This window comes from Lacerta agilis, chromosome 13 (genome assembly GCF_009819535.1).
Source record: "Lacerta agilis isolate rLacAgi1 chromosome 13, rLacAgi1.pri, whole genome shotgun sequence".
Classification (NCBI taxonomy): Eukaryota; Metazoa; Chordata; class Lepidosauria; order Squamata; family Lacertidae; genus Lacerta; species Lacerta agilis.
In genome coordinates this window covers 4,528,203-4,541,523 of record NC_046324.1, presented here as the reverse complement: position 1 = coordinate 4,541,523, position 13,321 = coordinate 4,528,203, and the positions used below count along the sequence as shown (strand labels likewise).

General features: G+C 46.6%; 1 protein-coding gene across 2 annotated transcripts in view; it reads left to right on the top strand.

Annotated features, from left to right (window-relative positions):
* Nucleotides 1–9,298: 9,298 nt before the first annotated feature.
* The window catches only part of DAPK2 (death associated protein kinase 2), a 59,729-nt gene continuing 55,706 nt past the window's right edge, over nucleotides 9,299–13,321 (top strand). The window contains exon 1 of one of the 2 annotated variants that reach the window (XM_033167213.1): nucleotides 9,299–9,396. The gene's annotated coding sequence lies outside the window, so the exon portion shown is untranslated. The remainder of the gene's footprint in view (nucleotides 9,397–13,321) is intronic. The other variant, XM_033167214.1, reaches the window with a different exon arrangement.

Sequence of the window (13,321 nt, the reverse complement as noted above, 5' to 3'; positions counted from 1 at the left end):
AAACTTAACGCCAGTGAAATTACAGATGGATTCCTTCTATTGTATTAATTTGACCTTTGTGTTATCTTAGATACAGTTGATGGAGAAAATGAAGGTAGACGGTTCATTACTTTGAGGGATGGGTGTTCTTTTTCATTATTAAATATGACTGTGCTGAGACCCTCCCCTTCATCTTTCCCACACTTGATGTGCCTTTTTATTAGGCAGTATAATTCTCAAGAAAAAAAGGTAGACTACAGTGTGGAGAAGGGAAAAATAATACCCCACCTTGTCCTCTTTAGAAGAAGACATGGATATGAATGCAATAATAATAATAATAATAATTTTATTATTCATGTAAAAAATAATTCCCTTCTTACATGCTCCCCTTCCAAAAGTTGCCATGGCCTTTTCAGCCCTGAGGATGTTTACCTTCTTCCGACAAGTGGCCTGCAGTCAAGATTCCTTTCTCTGAAGAACAGTTTCCACCCCCGGCACCTTGTAAGCTGCTGCTTAGAGATTGTTTGCAGGAGTGGCGTGCGGAGAATGCGGAGAGAAAGAGCACCTCTCTACTTGTGTGCAAGAATCTGTGAGCATGTTATAAAGCCTCTTTTTCCACTGGCCATCCTCTTTCTGATGGTTTCTAAAATGTATCATTAATTGACAATTTTGTTGTGCGGTTGTTGGAGGTAGGGAATATTTTGGCCATGAAATTTTCACCTCTGCTGATAGCAGTGCAAGAGTGTACCATTTTATTTCACTCTTTATTTCATGTGGCATGTCGGCTTAGTACTATCAGGCAGCACTCAGTCCTTTGACGGCAGGATCAGAACCATCTGTGGGGCAAGCAAGGGAGGACACAGGAGATAGATACAGTGCAAGCTGAACAGATGGGCCTCTGAATACAATAGTGCCACTTACCGTTTTGAAATACATTGTACCTGAATAATTTTACGATTCCTCCGTGTGGTATTACATGTACTGTATCTCCAATTCCTGTTGTAAGAAGTGTTGAAACCCACAGATGGAACCACTTGGCTTTATGCCAGGCTATCAGATTTTCTTAACTGTCTTCTGATAGGGCTGAAAGAGTCTCGAACCAAATGTGGGGTAGAATATTTTTGTTTTCTTAGCACTTGCTTGTTAAAGGGGATCCATCTGTGTTCTTTGAAACTCCTAATTTGGACAGTGAATAGTAGTTGAAACACCTGACTTATATGCTTGAAGAATTCCCACAAACAACTAAACATAGGTGATGGTGGAGAGTGAAGACAACACCCATTGTGCCAATGTTGTTTTGTAGACTGCTGCAAATCCTCCTCAGTTTTGTAACATCTTTGTTATTACGTACTTACCTTGAGTCTACTAGTGCCAGATTGTTAAGGATGTTCGACTAGTTAAACAGAAAAAATGGATTATTGCAAATGCTGTTATTCCCACTGCAAAGACGGTTATGTTCAGTGCACCTGAACTCACATGTGAAAGAATTATTCCCCCCCCTGGGGGGAGGGGTTGGACCCACTTTGGAAATTGGATGACAGTCTCCTGCTGCCTGACATTTGTATGCTGGTCTAGAAATCAAACCCGTGAGATAGACCACAGTTCTGTGAGATGATTCCAAGCCTCAAACTGTAGGATAGAACAAGGCAAGAATATTTGAAAACCTAAGAGTAGAGATCAACAAAGAAAGTTTGAAAAACCATCGCCCCCCTGCCTAATATGTGCCATCTTTTTCAGGTCTCATTTACTGCAATGAGGTTTTTCTGTTACTCTTTCTTTTTTTGTAAAGAATTTCAAAATGTGTTACATATTATATATGCAAAGTATCTTATGCATGATTTCTGTTTTAAGTATTGTATAATCCACACTGCTGAAGCCATTTGTGCAAGTTTCCAAGTCACAGAGACCAATTTTTTAATACACTAGAGGCAGAGAGAATGGGGATCAAGCAGTACATGCCCAGCCCTGTACTGCACAGTAGGCAGATTTTCTCTGTAGTTGGCATAATAGTCAAGTGCTACTCAGTAGGCAGAAACTGATCGTGCCCAGTGCCCTTAATCTGGAACAGCATTTGCCAACCTGGAGCCTTTCATATGTGTTGGACTACAACTCGCACAAGCCCCAGCCAGCACACCCATACAATGCTGGGGCTCGAGAGTTGTAGTCCAAAACATCTGGAGCACGCTGAGTTTGCCAGGGCTGATCTGGAGCATCTTTTGTGCAAGCCTGGCTAAAAGGAATAGGAAGTGTGGATGAGCCTTCCTCTTTTGAGTGGGGCTTACATGGAATATGTTCCTAGTGGAAAGTCCCTTGTTAAACATTGAACTTGAACAACTCTTTCCTCTTCCTACAGCTACACTGTAGTTGTCTTCTGCATTAGCACGAGGAATTAGGCTTGTCGTTTGTCCGAGCCATTACAAACCACTACTTAGTCAATTTGACAAACACATTCATAATCATGCTTTGCTTCAGTCCCTCATGAAGAAATTTAAAAACTTGTTTCTCTTTTGGTGTTGTTAAACTTTTGTACAGCTCTTAATTCATCCCTTGGGAAGTATTATGTATTAGAAACAACCAGGGATGTGGCACAATGAATGAATGGGTTGCATCCTTGAAATGTAACTTGGTTCTGTACTGGAAATCTTTGCCAAATACAATAAAAATCAGTAATTTTGTAATGCTTTAGTTTGACTTTGTTGCTAAATTGAGACTGATAGCAATTTAAAATCCGGTGTGGGTGTTCTGGGACTCTTTCCAGGGCCTTCAGGCTGGAAGGTTCTGGGGGGTAAAGGTAAAGGTACCCCTGACTGTTAGGTCCAGTCGCAGACAACTCTGGGGTTGCGGCGCTCATCTTGCTCTACAGGCCGAGGAGCCAGCGTTTGTCCTCAAACAACTTCCGGGTCGTGTGGCCAGCATGACTATGCCGCTTCTGGCGAAACCAGAGCAGTGCACGAAAACACCATTTACCTTCCCACCGGAGCGGTACCTATTTATCTACTTGCACTTGACGTGTTTTCGAACTGCTAGGTGGGCAAGAGCTGGGACCGAGCAATGGGAGCTCACCCCATCGCAGGGATTCGGACTGCCAACCTTCCAATTGGCAAGCCCTCATTCAGTACCGATAGAAGCAAAATATTACTCTGCCTGGGAAGAGCTTGGTCTGGGAAGCAGCCGTTGATGTGGCTGGTGGAGATGACAGTGGGCGAAAGACCAGCATTTACATCCTTTTGGAGGAAGCCTGAGATTCTTCAAACAGCCATGTTCTAGCATTTTCTCGACCCTTCTTTCCTGTGCTAAGAGTGGGGGAGGAGAAGACGCGGAATTAGGACTCTGTTGCAGAGCAGGAGATGCAACCCCTGCTCCTTCTCTTACCAGCGTCTGTGGCTACCTCAAACTTCTTCCCTTCACTCTCACTCTCTGCTGATGATTCCTCCCTTTCCCACCAGTCTGAACCTGGTTCAAAATCCCCTTCCCCATCAGGTGCCTCCTGGACTACTGGCTGCCACCAGTTTTCCTTGTCCAGCCAGTCCCTGACACCAAACTTCTCTGCCCAGTGCCAGAATGTTACCTGCTGCCATTGAGAGGAGACTCGGGAAGGAGTGATCCAGTCTGAATGCTGGTGATGGTCAGGGTGCCCAGGAAACCCTAGAGCCGATCAGAGTGTGTTCATCTCAGTGATGGCAGTAACATTGCCATTTTACTTCCCATCATGCTTGACATGCCTTGCTTTTCAGTAGCACCAGTAGCACCAGTTAATTTGGTGGGGCTGGTGGACCATTTTAAAAGATATGCCAAGTGGGGCCTGCAGCCCAGCAGTTTCTTGATGCTAAGATTTTGGTTCCAGCCTTCTGGTGACTTTGGAGTTTCAGGCTGAGACCTTTTCCCCAGGCCTTTCACTTAGTTCTTTAAATATTTAGTAGAACAAGGCTGGCAAGACGACTTCTGAAGGAAGTTTTGCTAAGTTTTCATGCCACCACAGAAAAGGCCCTGAAGTGAGAGCTTATGGGAGCTTGTCCATGATACAAAGCAATAGGGTGTCTATTGTTCCCGACTTTACAGAGAACAGCCCTCTCTGGTTTAAGAAATGGTAGCCAACAAAGTACTTCCATAAGTACAAGGAAGTACTTTGTGTCTTAGCAACAGGGCTTCTTCCTGGCTACACTAGGGTTGCCAGGTCAGGAGCATCCCAAGAGGTGGTCCCTGGTGATTCTTCTTCTGCAGTCCCTCTCACCGCTGAGCTCTAGAGACGGAGGTTAATTTGGAGAGGGGAGGGAGGCAGACTTCCTATCACAACATTCTTATGCAATAATTGCCATCACCTCCTGCCAGGCTGAAACATGCAAGCTGCACGCATAGTCTTCTAAAGAAAAAATGTAGGTAGTTTTGTTTTTAAGGCACTCTCACCAACCTGGATATTCAAGCCCTCCCTTTGCCACCCAAACCATGACTATGAAATGCAAGAATCTGGCTTTTTATGCCTCATGTCTTTGTAGCTGTAACTGGCTGTATTCAAGTTTTTATGTCTTATGGTGGACATGTTTTGTAAGAAAAATTTCTATACAAATATAAAAAAGAAGGAAGAGCAGGAAGGGCCTTAAAGTTTCCTGTCAACCATTTGCAGCACCTAGACATTCACTATTATTACTGTCTCTGGTTGTAATTTTTATATGTTGTGAGCGGGCTCATGGGGATTTTTAGGTTAAGAGGCAGAGCACAATACCATATCTAACTCATAATATACTTCAATAAAGCTGGCTGGATTTATTTATTTTTGAAGCTAGCTTGTTCCAGAGGACTAGTTTCTTAGCAGCAAATGCAAAACAACCCTACTGTGACAAAGATGAGTGAATTTAAAACAGGGATGGGCAACCTATGGGAAACATAAGGACAGAAGCAGCTTAATTATCCTGAGCCCAACAATGGTGGATCAGAATTGTCTTCACTGTCTGGCAATGGGTCTCTGATGGGAGTCTTTTCTTGCCCTCCCTTGAGATGCTGGTGGGGCCTTCGGCAGGCAGAGCAGATGTTTTACCACTGAGCTATGTGATGCCCTTTCTGTGAAGAGGAAAAGATAACTGGAAACCATGTAAGGCTTTCCCCAGAGAAGTTCACCTGGACCTTCATTATATACTTTAGGTGCCAGGTGAAACATTCCTCTTCAACCAGTAATAAGGAAGGAAGGAAGGAAGGAAGGAAGGAAGGAAGGAAGGAAGGAAGGAAGGAAGGAAGATGGGGTAGTAACTATTTTAAAAACTCCTCTGGCATTTTAAAGACTGGGTGTGACACTATCCAACAGTTTCCCATGCTAAGCATGCTTCCTACACAGAGATGTACACATATTGAGAAGCTGTTTTGCAAAGCAAGATCAAAAGATAAAGAACGCACTTGATTTTTGTAAGTATTTCTGCCATCAGGATGTATTGTTTTATCTCCTAATCTCACCCAATTGGTGACAGGAAGGGTTAAGGGCCTCCCAAACAAGCAGCTTCTCTCTGTCCTCCACACCTTCCTTGTTGCTTGCCCTGTGTGGTTTGCTTAAAAGAGGCAGTTTTCACATACAAATTATAACTGTAATTCCCCCCCCTCTGTGTGTGTGTGTGTGTTTGAAGGTTACTATATGGATATGATCCTAATCAAGCTTATTTGAAAGTTAACCACATCAAAGCAACAATACTTTCTTGGGAGAAAATACATTTCAGGATAGGAACATTGATATGAAATACAGGTATCTGAAGAAGTGTGCATGCACACGAAAGCTCATACCAAGAACAAACTTAGTTGGTCTCTAAGGTGCTACTGGAAGGATTTTTTTATTTTATTTTGTTATGAAATACATGGTTACTCATAAGCCAAAGAAGAAGACACCCTTAATGCTGTTCATTGCGTACTTTTGTGATTAGACCTTTACTCCCTGCCTTATAATAAGAATATAACTTTGTAAGTCTCGTAGGTAGCTATTACCGGTAAATAAATTTTTCTTTAAGAAGGTTTTCCCTGGAGTGTGACCCAGTCAGTTTATGGAATATTAATTGGGCAGTTGTAGAAATGATTTTAGTGCTTTCAGTTTATTGAGTTGGTAATCTTTTGTATTTTATCTTATTGTAGACCACTTTAGAAGCAATTCATAACTAACGAAAGAAAGAAAGAAAGACGTGATTATTATGGGAAGGGCCAGTTGTAGAGTGCCAGTCTTGCCAGCAGAAGGTCCCAGGTTCAATCCCAGGCATCTCTAGGTAGGGTTGGGAGAGTTCTGCCTGAAATCCTGAAGAGCTGCTGCCAGTCAGTGTAGACAGTACAGAGCTAGATGGACTAATGGTTTGACTCAGTATAAGGCAGCTTCCTATGTTCCTATTGTATAAAAGAAACTTAGGTAAAAATGTATTATTTTACATATGTTTGATTGGTTACATGGGTTGCCATCCTATACATTGTTCCTGACTTTTATATGCATGTTAACGTTAACCTGCCAGCCAACCAAGGGTATAGCCAGGATTTTTGTTTGGGGGGGGGGCAGAACCTCAGTTAGCTATGTATTTTATTATTTTTATTTTTATTGGGGCCAGCTGGCCCCCCCCCCACGGCTCTGCCCATGCTGCCAGCCCACTCCTTATATGAGTGAAGCAGACCGTGAAATGGGATGAAATAAATTAAGAGGGCATCAAGGTGTCTCAGCCAATTTCCCGAAATTCAGGATTTCTTTGCAGCATATGCCAAAGATGTGTGTTTTTTTCTGTTACGTACAGATGCATACTAATTATCCCTGCTACGTTGGAAAATTAAAATGTGATTTTGTAAGTCATCTTCCCTTGCTGAAATTTCACTTCAGTGGCTTGGCTGCCCTTGATTAACCTCTTGGCTTATTCTGTGGGGGAAATACTTGAGGGCAGTCACACACTTCCTTTGTGTTATCAATGTGAAATAAAGTTTTGCTGCACTGGAAAACCTCAGTATAATGGCTGTCCCATAACTGGTGCGGGGGGAGGGGCGCGCAGCTGTTCATCCTTTAAAATGAGAACAATTTTGTGGAACTGAATGACTTTTCTCAAAGGGATTGACTGCACCATTCAGCTGTTTGGTCTAGCAGTGCAGTGAACACTGGCATTTTTTAACTGAGGGGAAATTTAATGACGCCAGAAGGTTATGGGGCTGGTCTGTATGCTCTGTCTGTAACAGCTGCTGTGAGGCTGTGTTGGGTGGGGGAGACCCCACTTGATACATCACCTGAGCCTTTCACCTGCTGTGTGGCATCATCCAAGCCACAAACCCTCAGCCCCCCCCCCTGCCCAATTGCAATAGGACAGCCAGAGGCCCACTCATTTCACTGGGGACTGCTGGGAGAATATAATGTTGGTTTTATCCACTCTGCCACTATTTGTGGTGCCCTAGAGTTGCCACATCTTACTTTAATGGTAGGATGGCTGTGCTATAGTGCTGTGGGGAGACCCTATCTTTTCTGGCTTCTGTCAAGTGCATTCCTTTTCCAGGTGGCCACAAGCTTTTTGAGACTTTCCTCCTGTGACAAACAGGGGCATAGCGTGCAGTGGAGCCAGGGGGCCATGACTCCAGGTGCACACTGCACAGTTTAGACCAGGTACAAACCAGGCGCCCCCATGTAGGTGGTGGCTTCCACAGGGATCCCAGCCCCACCCAGGTGCATCCTGGCGGGCCCCATCCCCAGCTCCATGTTCTTCCCAGCCTGGCCTCACTGCTTGCTCCTTGTTCGAAACGCTCCCTGGACGGTAAGCAAGCGAAGAAGGAGGGAGGCAGGCAAGGCCCCAGCATGGCCCGGCTTGGTACTTCCTTCCACGGGCGTGGGGGGGGGGTTGCCTGGCAAGGGCGGCATTGGCCAGCTGGGTTCCCACCTGCATGGGCGGTACAGCAAGGCCCTGCTTGGTTCGGGGGGGGATGTGTGGTCACTCTGGCGGCATCGTCCTCCATGCCCCACCAGGTGCCCACACCCGCACACCAGCAGACTACACTACGTCGCTGGTAACAAATGATGGTCATATTGTGATTCTTCCTCTTGAATTGGGAGAATTTGCCAGGTGGACTCAACTCACAAGTTCATGAAGAGGATTCCTCCTTGTGAACAATGCAGGTTTTGTGCTCACTGGGGAGGTGAGAGGCACACTTTGGAGCCAGCACAGCAAAGGTGGCTGGGGCATGCCAATAAAAATAAAAATAATACATTAATAAATGCAAATTTATTATGTAAATATGAAAGAAGTCTGAACTAATGGGTCTGACTTCTGAGAAGACGTGCCTAGAATTGCACTGCTAACAGCTTAGATTTGCACACAGGTAAAAAAGCATTGCTCCAAAGCAAGAAGCAACCTTATGTTGAAAACAGTCTGATCAAGATGATGGGGGGGGGGTTGGAACATTTTTTATGGGAGGCAGATAATTTAGAAAAAATAGCAATCAAAAGGTTAGGGGCCGGTGGTTTACAGAAAGTGGACAGAGAGAGATTCTGTAGTTAGGTGGAACGTGTGAGGACATCCTTTAAAATGGGTGATCCTTAGCTTAGACGGCTTCCTAAGACAAGTTGATGAACATAAGAGCGTAAGAAGAACCTTCTGGATCAGGCCAAAGAAGGCCCATCCAGTTCGGCATCCTGTTCTCACAGTCTCTGGGAAACACAAGAGCTCATTCGCCCTTCCTGTGGTTTCCAGCAACTGGTATTCAAAAGAATAGCTCCCTCCAGCGATGGAGACTGTGCATAGCCATCAAGGCCAGTAGCCGCCCCCTCCGTGAATTTGTTTCATTCTGGGGGAAGGTCTTTCTTTTATCTGTCCTCAATCTTTCAACATTCAGCTTCATTGGGTGCTCAGGAGTCCTAGTGTTATGAGAGACACGAACTTTTCTCTATCCACTTTCCACATGGCATGCGTAATTTTACACAAACTTCTATCGCGTCGCCTCTTACTCGCCCCAAACGCTGCAAAGGAGGGTCGCTCCACCCCCACCCCCCTGATCACTTCGGCTGCCCTTTTCTTAACCCTTTCCAAAGATGAGCCCCTCCATGATTTATTAGCGTAGGGGCCTGCAGGATGCCCAGAAGGAAAACGCACTTATTTCTAGCGCATCCTCGGGATTGCCACCCATTGCGTTGTCCACTGGACTTCTTTGTTCCAGGTCAGCGGGCGGAGACTTGCAGCCTGCCGTCTGCCGAGGAGAGCGGTGGGAGCGCGAAGCTGGCAGTGGCCGCCCGGGATTGTTTCGCCGAAAGCCGGCAGGGGGCGCCCCGAGGTGGGCCGCAACACAGGACCAGCAGCCGGTAACGGCGGCGGCAGCTGCGGATCCGCCTCCTCCCTGCCTGCCCGGCGTACGATCTCCTGTCCAGGAGGCAGCCTCGGCGTGCGCCCTTGCTTGCCTACCCGCCTGCCCAACCGTCCGTTCTTGTCGCCGCTCCCCCCGGTGAGTAGCCCCTTTCCTCTAGCTGCGCGCCAGCTTGCCCTGCTCCTCCGCCCCAGGCAGGATCAGCCCCCCTGGAGCCCAGAAGGCTTCCCTTCCTCGCCAGCCCCTTCGGGCGCCGCGCTCCCAGCCCCTTCTCCACGCGCCGGGACTCCGTTTGGGGCGCGCGAGAGGGGCGCGAGAGCGATGCCTGGCGCGGAGAAAATGGCTGGAGAGAAGCTTTTCTTCTCCCTATCCAAAGGGTGGGAGATGGGAGGGCAATGAAACGGCAGTCCTGCTTCACGCGGGGTCCAGTTAAACTATGGAAATCGCTGCCCCAAGAGCTTTAGAGTTGGGCAGGTTTAAAAAAGGATTTGGCCGTGTCCTGGATGAGGAGATGGTTACAAATGGATATTCTATGGCGCATCCCATATCAGAGGTAGCGTACCTTCGTATCAGTTGTTGAGGAGGAGCAATGGAGACCTACGGGGGGCATCCCAGGTCATCTGGTTGTGGTGGCCATTGAGGGAGGAAAAAGGATGTATTTGATCTGATGCAGCTCTTGCAATCCCCTTTTTCTAACGGTGATCCCATGTCCACTAGTTAATTTGTTGTTCTTCAGTCGTTCAGTCGTGTCCGACTCTTCGTGACCCCATGGACCAGAGCACGCCAGGTACCCCTATCCTCCACTGCCTCCCGCAGTTTGGCCAAACTCATGCCGGTCGCTTCGAGAACACTGTCCAACCATCTCATCCTCTGCCATCCCCTTCTCCTTGTGCCCTCCATCTTTCCCAACATTAGGGTCTTTTCCAGGGAGTCTTCTTTTCTCATGTTAATTAGTTAATTAGCTGATCTCTACTTAATTAGCTGATCTCTAATGTGGATTTCAGCTTCACTCATCAATACTTGGTGTGTGTGTTTGCCCCTTTTAATGCCCTCATAACTCTAATTATGACTGCAAAAGGATTTGTAAAGTGTATTTCAGTGGGGAGAGTTTTTTTTTTAGTTTTTTTTTTAAAGAACGGAGTCTTTAGCCTGCACTTCTGGCTATACTTTAGCTATCAATATGGGTGCTTTCATAGATGCCTCCTAACTCCCCCCCCATCCACTGAGAGTAATGGGTCTCTCTGCCTTCTGCTCTTTCTTCTTGTCAAATCGTTTTCAATGCTTCCAGCTCCCTAGCCACCCTTAGCCCAGGAAGGGATTTCTGAGCACTGCCTAACTCTCAGTTGGGTTCCAAGGTAAATGTATATATCAGATATTTTTCTATGTATTGGAATTTTTGTTCGCTCAGGAACCTTGACAACAATTACTCCGTCTTCTGTTAGTGATCAGCTGGGTATTTATATCCAAATATTGGATGCTTGAGTTTTAGGAAACTGGCTTTAACAGAGGTTTGTTAGCGAGAATGCTCCGTCCCCTTGTTGCTGGTAAGCAAATATGAGGCAGAAATGTAATATACTTGTTAAAATTCAGTTTTTTGGAAACCTACTCTCAGATGCTCCAGGCTGCCTGAAAATGCACTGGAGATTAGCAGATTAGTGGAAAGAAATCTACAGCACAGTCCTGTATAGGTTGACTCAAAAATAAGTGCTTACCCTCAGGCACACGTGCTTAGGATTGTAGCCTTGATGTACGCATGAGACATCGTTTCTTGCATGAGGAGCCGGTGTTGTTTGCACTGCATGACGAGTCGTCCACTTCACCATGAATTGTGGGACTTACTCGTGACCTGATCTTCTTTAAATAGATAATATACGAATGGCAAATGCCACTGTTTGTTTGTTTTTTAAATAAGATTTTATTAAAAGATTTTCCATCAGTAAAAAGAGTACATTCAGCATCTCTAATTTCAAACTGTAGATTGTAGAGGTCAGAGGCGCCAGCTTGCAAGGGTGATTAGGGGGGGCAGCGCCACACACCTACCGGTAACCTCAGGACTGTCAGAAGAATCCCTGGGGCAGAGCCAAATTCGGTGGCTGCCCCGTTTCCCCTCCACAGCAGCAGGAGGAAGAGAAGGAGCAACCACTGGGAACCCCACTACGCTGGGCCCTGTGCTCAGCCTCCTCCACCCCCTCAACACTGGGGGGCCCTGGCCCCATCCCAAAATATACTGGAGGGCAAAACAACTCAGCCCCCAGGAATTGGTGCCCCTGTTACAGGTCAACAATAGTCAACTTGGGACATTTTTGTTGTAGGCAATGTGGAGTTTGAGAAGGGTTAAGAGAAGTGGGGAGATGGAGGGGAGAAACAGGAAAAAGTGGGTGAGAGAGACCATAAACTTTCCTTCTTTGCAGAGTATGAGTGGTGCTTTTTTTGGTGGATGGGTGTCTTATTTTTGAAGGCAGAGTGAGATCAGAGGGCCATGGGGATGGTTGCCAAGACAATGACCGACACCCCCCCACTCCACCCCTCCGACAACATATAAATCAATATGGCTAACTTAAGCTAGCAGACACCACTGTTGTGTGGATTGGATCTTATCCTGAGGTGGGCCTGGGATCCACCCATCTGTTCTTGTTGCCATCTTCTTGGAAGTCTGTGGGTCAGAAGCTGCTGCTCTCCAGATGTTTGGGACTTCCACTCCCATCAGTCTCAGCTGGTACAGTTGTACTTCTGTTAGGGTTGCCATACGTCTGGAATTTCCCAGACATATCCGGAATACCGTGCTCAGGAGCAGTGTCCAGGCGGAAATCACAAAAATATCCAGGAAAACCCGGACGTATGGCAACCCTAACAGAAGCACAACCGTGCCAGCAAAGCTTAACAACTTTGCCCAACCCCCCCTCCAGCCCCCCCCAAACAACTTTCCCCCCAAAAGCTCAACCTTTGCTTCTGTCAGGCCTGGCATCTACAGCTGTGCTGACTGGGTCTGATGGGAGCTGTAGTCCAGAACATCTGGAGGACACCGGGTTGAAGAAGGCTGGAACAGGAAGCAGGAAATACTCTTGCCCTTGTCAGTGTAAAGAGCACCCTTGTTTGTATGAAGTTCTGATTACATTTTCTTTGTCCCTTGTGGGGAAAAGGAGCAACAATAAGAACAGCAATCCTGATTTCACGTACATGCTTATAAAATGTACACCAGAGGTAAATTTACTTCTGAAAACCTAACCTTACTAACCCTGATTCTAGAAGAAAAGTGAGCACTTTCCTTTTTAGGAGCACTTTCCGGTTGATTGGCGGCACCAGCAACTGTGATGCCTTCCTGGAGTTCCCTACTAGCAGAGCACAGGCTTGGAGTGCTGGTATCCCAGGCTCAATCCTGGCACCTCTGGGCTCAGAAAGACCCTGGGGAACCACTGCAAGTCACAGCAGCTGGGACTGGGCTAGGTGGGCTAAAGGTTTGAGCCAGCATAAAGGTAAAGGGACCCCTGACCATTAGGTCCAGTCGTGTCCGACTCTGGGGTTGCGGCGCTCATCTCGCGTTAATGGCTGAGGGAGCCGGTGTACAGCTTCCGGATCATGTGGCCTGCATGACAAAGCCGCTTCTGGCGAACCAGAGCAGCGCACGGAAACGCCATTTACCTTCCCGCCAGAGCGGTACCTATTTATCTACTTGCACTTTGACGTGCTTTCGAACTGCTATGTGGGCAGGAGCTGGGACCGAGTAACTGGAGCTCACCCCGTCGCGGGGATTCAAACCGCTGACCTTCTGATCAGCAAGCCCTAGGCTCTGTGGTTTAACCCACAGAGCTTAGCTTTCTTAACTTTCAAAAAAGATTACCCAATAATGGGATGCACACCAAAGAGCACCTGCTCTTTCTTTTGGTGGTGTTTCAAAGTAAACGGGGGTGGGGGGGTGGGTTTGTTGTTTGAGGCTCCTTACCTGAATGTTTGAAGGGAATCTTTTCCTATCTCTCAGGCCAAAGCTTAAGCGTGCTCCATAGGAACTCAGTTGCCTCATACTGAGTTGGGCTGCTGGTTCATCTTGCTCAGCATTGTCTGCACT